The sequence below is a fragment of the Hippocampus comes genome, unplaced genomic scaffold (genome assembly GCF_001891065.2).
Source record: "Hippocampus comes isolate QL1 unplaced genomic scaffold, H_comes_QL1_v1.1 scaffold395, whole genome shotgun sequence".
Classification (NCBI taxonomy): Eukaryota; Metazoa; Chordata; class Actinopteri; order Syngnathiformes; family Syngnathidae; genus Hippocampus; species Hippocampus comes.
Genome location: NW_017806169.1, coordinates 98,690 through 105,207, shown reverse-complemented (window position 1 = coordinate 105,207; position 6,518 = coordinate 98,690). Strand labels below are relative to the sequence as shown.

General features: G+C 41.4%; 1 protein-coding gene and 1 long non-coding RNA gene across 2 annotated transcripts in view; one reads left to right on the top strand and one right to left on the bottom strand.

The window, feature by feature from the left end:
* Nucleotides 1-1,420: 1,420 nt before the first annotated feature.
* On the bottom strand, nucleotides 1,421-1,911 carry LOC109531626 (uncharacterized). Its single transcript, XR_002171212.1, has 2 exons — nucleotides 1,862-1,911; nucleotides 1,421-1,546 (listed from the first exon to the last, which is right to left on the bottom strand). It is a non-coding gene; the product is annotated as an uncharacterized LOC109531626 (long non-coding RNA).
* Nucleotides 1,912-2,404: 493 nt separating this feature from the next.
* Nucleotides 2,405-6,518, top strand: part of pcyt1aa (phosphate cytidylyltransferase 1A, choline a) — a 14,679-nt gene continuing 10,565 nt past the window's right edge. Inside the window, exon 1 of the mRNA XM_019896017.1 lies at nucleotides 2,405-2,876. The gene's annotated coding sequence lies outside the window, so the exon portion shown is untranslated. The remainder of the gene's footprint in view (nucleotides 2,877-6,518) is intronic.

Here is a 6,518-nt window from a genome sequence, read left to right as displayed (position 1 = left end):
GCCAGAGGATGTGATTTCTTATGAACGGGGCAGTAGCGTGTTAGATCATCCTCCTTGGTATTATCCGGAGTGGCTGTGTCAACATCTGTTTTGTTTACTACAAGAGGTGTTTTGTAGCTAGGTTGTTTGCATGGTGGTCTCTCACCTTTGGGGGAGGGTTGACTGCTGCAGATCGTTTTTTGCTTTAGCCTCATCTTGGACAAACTTGACAAAATATGCGAAGGGAGGGAACGATACATCATATAGTTGTTTGTATTTTGAGCCTGTGTGAAGCCATCTTTCTTGGAGACTTAGAGGTAACTTTTCAACTATGGGCTTAACACCACGGGGTGTGTCGAGGTAAGCAAGACCAGGGAGATAAGCCTCATCTTTAGCAACTCGTAGCTCTAAGAGCAGATCTCCGAGCTCCCTGAGTTTTACGTTGTCTCTGTTTGCAAGGCGAGGGAAGTTGTCAATTTTTTTAAAAAGGGCGTTTTCTGCTACTTCTGGTGTAGCGTAACATTCTTGGAGCCTATCCCAGGACACCTGGAGGGCTGTTTGAGGGTTAGTGGTATATACAGCTCTGATTCTCTTAACGTGTTCAGAGGACTCTTTACCGAGCCACTTGACTAGGAGATCTAACTCCTGACTGCAGGTGAGACCAACATTTCCGGTTGCATTTATGAATGACGACTGCCATGCTCTAAAGTTTTCTGGGGTGTCGTCAAACTGAAATAGCCCTGTTGTGATTAACTCTCTGCGAGCAAGGAACTTAGCAAAGTCTGCCATGGGTGGATCATTATTGGGGGAAGCGTGGTAACTATGCTTCACATAGTCTCTTGGTATGTCAGGTGTTTCATCCTTTACATACGTTTTCTTGTGTGCCGGTGGAAAGCGGTGTTGTTCGGGTGGCCTTGAGGTGAATGATTGTGTCCTTGCCAGTTGAACTTGCGACTTCAACTGGGTCTGGTGTTGCACGTACTCCATAGTTCGTTCTCTTACTGCTTGTAGTGGGACTGCACTCTTGACGCTTTCAGCTTTGCCTTGTTCGATCGCTACAGCTGCTTCTAGGACTGCGGCTGCCACTTCCTTGTCCATCTCCAGCAGATCTAGATCTGCCTCTAATGTTGCTTTTTCTAATTCCAGTTTTGCTTGTTGTTTCTTGATTTCCAATTGTCTTTTCCTGCATGAAGCTTTAGCATTTGTAGCTTCTGCAGAGGCTCTTGCCAAGATGGCTGCTTCCAGTACACTGGACTTTGAGGACAATATGGATGAGTGTTTGGATGATGCCTTCGATGATGATTTGGCTTCGGAGTAAGCCGTTTCTTCTTGGGCGTTGTCCATCGCTGTGTTGTGGTTCTTTCTTGCACCAACTGCTGTTATGGCTTTTCACTGTACTGTTATCGCTCCGTGTTGGATACTCCGGGTATGTTAACGCAGGTCAACAGCAAGCCAAACTCATTTATTCATGAGCCAGGAAACTGAGCGTCTTGCTCCTTTATTACGGTCTTCTTGACGGCGTACAGTGAACAACTGTGACATCAGCTCAATGAAATGTTGAGTGAAACTGAAATGAACAGATTTAAAACATGCATTAACATTGTGTACATAAATGCAACACAAATTGTCTGGTATTTAAACAAAGACATAAATGCAGCTCAAACGTGACAAACAACGATGACAATGCGTTTTTGCGATTCTTTCGCATGCTAATTAGCTCGCTAGCACCTACCTAACATCGTCGCTACGTTGTTAGCATTGATTTAGCATCATCGCTATGTCGTTAGGAATACTCTGAGCTAGCGAGTTTCAATGACTACAGTTGAAGTAAAACGATCTCTGAAACACATTTCTAAATAAGTCTAAACACAAGCAGACTTACAGCCATTGCTTTCGAAGGTGAAACAAAAGGGATTTAACTCAAGAGGACCAGTTGCAACGATCACGGTAGGCTTTCTGGCACGAGTCGTCTGATGAAACACGGCGTCTGCTACCCACAATGAACCGCGATAACCAAATGAATATTCAAAACACAATTAGCATTATTGAAATGGCCCGTAACTTTTACTGTGGGCAGAACAATACCACATATGCTTGTGTTGTGTCTAATTATTTATGTTTAACAGTTATATGAGAAATATTAATCAAATAATGCAAATACGTGCCAAGAAAATCACGTTTTTTTATGTTGCATTGGTAAACCTATTTTTTTCTCCTCTAATTGGTTAATGAAAATGCTTTTATTCTTTTTTTAATTCGGAATAATTGTATCTCATTAAAGAATTACTGATTTGCATTAATATTTAATATCTTTGGAAAAGTAAATAGGAACAAGATGCCCTTTATTGAGCCTAAGAGGGAAAATTGAGATGCTGCAGCAGTTGATCATCATCATAATGGACATGACAATCAGAAAGACACCGGTCAATTTAAGTCTCAACCGCTAAGTGGCAGCACCGCTTCGGCACTAACACGGAAACGTTTCTGTCCCGAATCCTTTCCCGGGACAGGTTGCTCGATGTTTGTAGTTCCCCAAGTGTTGACCTGTCAGCGTTGTAGTACAACCTGTCACTGCTCTGCCGCCCAATTGCGAGTCTGCCTTTGCTCTGTGCACTCTTCCGCGGCTAGCACAGCGAGCACCAGGGCGTCGCACCAGGGCGTAGCACCACGCCGCCGGGGGGAGAGGGGGAATTTTTGCAAGTTGTCTCCGGCCCACTCGCTCCAACTTAGCCAACAAGCCGAACAAGTTGACAGCTAGCATCGAGCTGATAGTCGACGGTAGTTAGCGAGCTAGCATCAATCCAGTTAGCCGGCTAGAGAGCTAGCTATCTAGCTTTGCGGAGGGAGGGGGCACCGAGAAACCAACAAGTAGCAGACCGGACAAAAGTGAACAAACAGTAAGTAAATAACAACACACTCAAACCAGTGCACATGAAGTTGTTCGCACGCTCAGTGCTCGAAAAGATTTCAAGCAGACTTAAAGCTGCTCGACCAGTGTCACTGGTTTTCTGCTGTCAGACGCTTTTTGTTGCGGCTCATTTTCACCTTGAGAAGTCTTAAAAATAGCTTACACGTCCAATTGGACGGAGCAGAGTCTTTTGCTTCAAACGAAATGTGATGAAATTAGTCAACAACTATCAGTTTTGGATGGTAGAAAATCAATCAACTCCCACGACGAAAGTTTAAAAAGGCCCCGATTTCCATTGGCACTCACAAAATGCTTTCAATGCTGAAGAGACAGAATCACAAAAATTATGCATTTCATTAAAAAAAAACATGCAGCAACCATGTCTTCACCAAATATGTTTTTAACTGCTGTCTACAGATGAGGAAGATCCCAACTCAATAATTTAAAAAAATGCATTGCATAATTTAAAAGACAATTAGTGCTGCAACAAGCGATTAATTTGATTTGTAGCTCAATCTGTCGAATTAATCGATGAAATAAAAAAAAAGTTTTACTTTCCATCCCGTTCTTCCAAAACAGGACTACAGGACTTGGTTTCAAATTGATTCTGCAAAATGCAGTTGCACCAATTAAATAAGACAAAATCTTGATCATTGTTTTCCAGAGAAAAAGCAAATGTCTTATTTTTGGAAAAAAAAATAAAAATAAAAACCTCAAAGATAAGCAGTTTACTTTCATGGAGGAATACATATGAAAGCAGTGGTGTCCATTTGCAGCCCATCATCCATTTTTCAACAGCTCGCTGCATATACCAAAAATGACATTTGACATGGCCACGAATAATAAAAAAAATCAGTTCATATACTATAGCTACAAATAAATGAGTTACAAATAAAATAACACAATTTCTCTTCGAAAGATTGTGGTGGAAAAAAAAAGATCGCTTCATTTTTGAAGCAAAAAATTCAGATGTTTGAACAGGATTAATCCTAAAGTAACTGTGTTAAAAAGGTTTAGCTTACTGCAGTTTGCTCTTGTTTTGGTTCTGAATGTGGAGGTGGGATTTGCTCGCTGTTTCGTACAAGGGTGGATCCAGTGTAGTGGGATACAGGGCCGAGAGCACCCCAAAATCTTGAAAAACCTCAAGAAATTGTTCCTGAAAATTATATTAGGCCAAACAAAAAAGAGAGTGTGTTTCCGGTAACATGAAATTTCAGCATAGGGTCGGTAGGTGGGACAAAGTTTTTTATTTATTTATTTTTTTATCTTTTTTCCCCCCCCCCATCAAAAATGTAAACAAAATAACCATAAAACAAGAAGACATTGAACCCACTGCTCCGCGGCCGGCGCCGCCGCCACCTATTTAGTTTTCTCCCCGCTCCGGACTCTGGGGCCGGGGCGCGCCTCCGCCGTCCTCCTCTGCCCTCGGTTTTTACTCGGCCTGTGGTGTTCATCAAATAGTTCGCTGAATTTTTTCGGTACATCAATGGATGCTATTTTCATTTTACGGTGCGAGCATTCGACTGTAACACAGAAAACGCGTTTTAAACTGTCGTCGGAGATCGCGGCCGCCGCCATGTTTCAATGTTGTTGACAGACGACAGGGCAAACGACGCACGCGCTCAACGTGAATATCGCGAGAGTTTGCACCGATGTAAACCCTCTACACAAAAATGTAGAAGGTTGTTTGAAAAAAATGCCGCCCGTAAAGTTTTTTTTCGACGTAGAAATTCTCGGTCGGTCGGGTTACCGGAAACACACTACTTTTTTTTCTACGCCTTAGCAACAAAAACTCGAGAAGTAGGCATGCGGTTAAACAGGACTTGCCTCTCCCAAACTTTTAGAAGCGGCTTGCGCGACGTCATGTGCAGTGGTGGCACGCCTGCCACTGTCACTTGTTATTGTGCAGGCTTTTATAACATGCGTACAGCTGCACTCTTCAATCAAAATGAAGCCAATGGGAAATTCCGCTTGCCGGCTTTTTTAAAAATAACAAACTCACCTGTTGGAGGCCTCTTGCTTTGTTCGCTGCATGTCTGGAAGTGGCCTTCAACAGAAGAAGCTCGTCTGCCTCACACTCAGAGAAGTTTAAAAGGCGGCTTGTGTTGCATGTTGCTGGTCAACAGCAAATTGTCATCAAAGGGTGCTTTATGTGTACTGTACTTGCAGTGATTTTTTTTTTTTAAACGCTGCTTTTTAAAAATGTCTTGACTTTTTTTTTTGCACAAATCAGTTTTTGGAGATATTTTGTTGCTTCTAAAGTTGACCTACAGGCCTAATAACTTTTGGGTGGATTTGAAATTATATTTTTTGATAGTTTTTGCACTTGATATGGGTTTGCTGTTGTCCTTGAATGGTCACTTTTATGCAAGCGAGCCCTTTGCGTTGGGGCAAAAAAAATGTACAGTTTGTCGTTATTTTGCTGTTTAAAAGAGAGGATCTTTGATACATACATAAATGACATTTATTAAGAGCACTTTTTTTTTTAAAACAGAAGCACGTGTTTTGTCCATATTTAGAATGGCATTTTTGTGATACATCTGGCACTTTTATGGATCTGATGTTCTATTTCTAATTCTAGTTCTAATTTTTATTTTGTAATTCTCTGGAGATTTACAAAAATAAACAAAACACTGCTATTCCCCTTCGTGGTCGAAAGGTTGCAGGTAGGACTTTGACTAGACTCAATTACAACAGAAAGTAAATGGCTAGGACTGCATCTGTCCAAGTCTGCTGAAAAACAATAAAATACTTTATAATGCCACTTTTTTTGTGATATCAATCTTTTGATCTGCCTCAATAATCTAATGAATTTAAAATGAAAATAGGGGTTTTCTCAACAATTTTAGATGAGATTAAGTTACAGATTAATTAGATCAGTTAAATACACATCATAATTAATTAATTTCATAATTTTTTTTAATCGCTTGACAGGACTAATTATGTAAAGACGACACGAGTTGGTAGCAGCAAAATCATCTCACTAGTGGCTTCAAGCTATTTATTTCCACTCCCCGTTGAAGTTTACTGTCAAACCAAACATAAAACTAAGAGAATTACACCGTGTGTGCTGGAATCAGTTAAGGAACAATGAAAAATGCAAGAGATGGGCTAGATACAGTATCATTAGTTGCGGTGTTAGAACCAGTGATGGCAATTTTCCACGGATACGCGGAACTCCGCCGTTTTATTTCTTAAATTGATCATTTTTGTGAATCGTCTAAATCCGTTGAGAAAATTTTAGGGGGGGTCAGGTACCTTATCGTCGAGTTTTCACGAGCTCTCCCGATCAGTCTTTCCATCTTCCGTTTGTAAACAGCCCTGCGATTGGACGTGTATGATGTCTTACTTGTTGTGATTGGTCGCTATATCGGCAAATGCAAATCACAACCAATCCGTGTTTGCCTTCCTAAAGCCATTTCTCGCGAATGCCGAATGTTATTGAGACTCGCGACGAAGCTAAAGTGCGTCAGATAGATGCGGATCTGAAAAACACGTTTCGATGGGACTGGTTGGATAGAAAGCTGACGGTGTCCCCAGTAGGAAACAGTAAAGAGGAACCATTGTGCTTGTGTCGGATTTCGTGAAAAAGCTCGATGTCGCCGGTAAAGCTCTGTGTACAGTGTGTGAC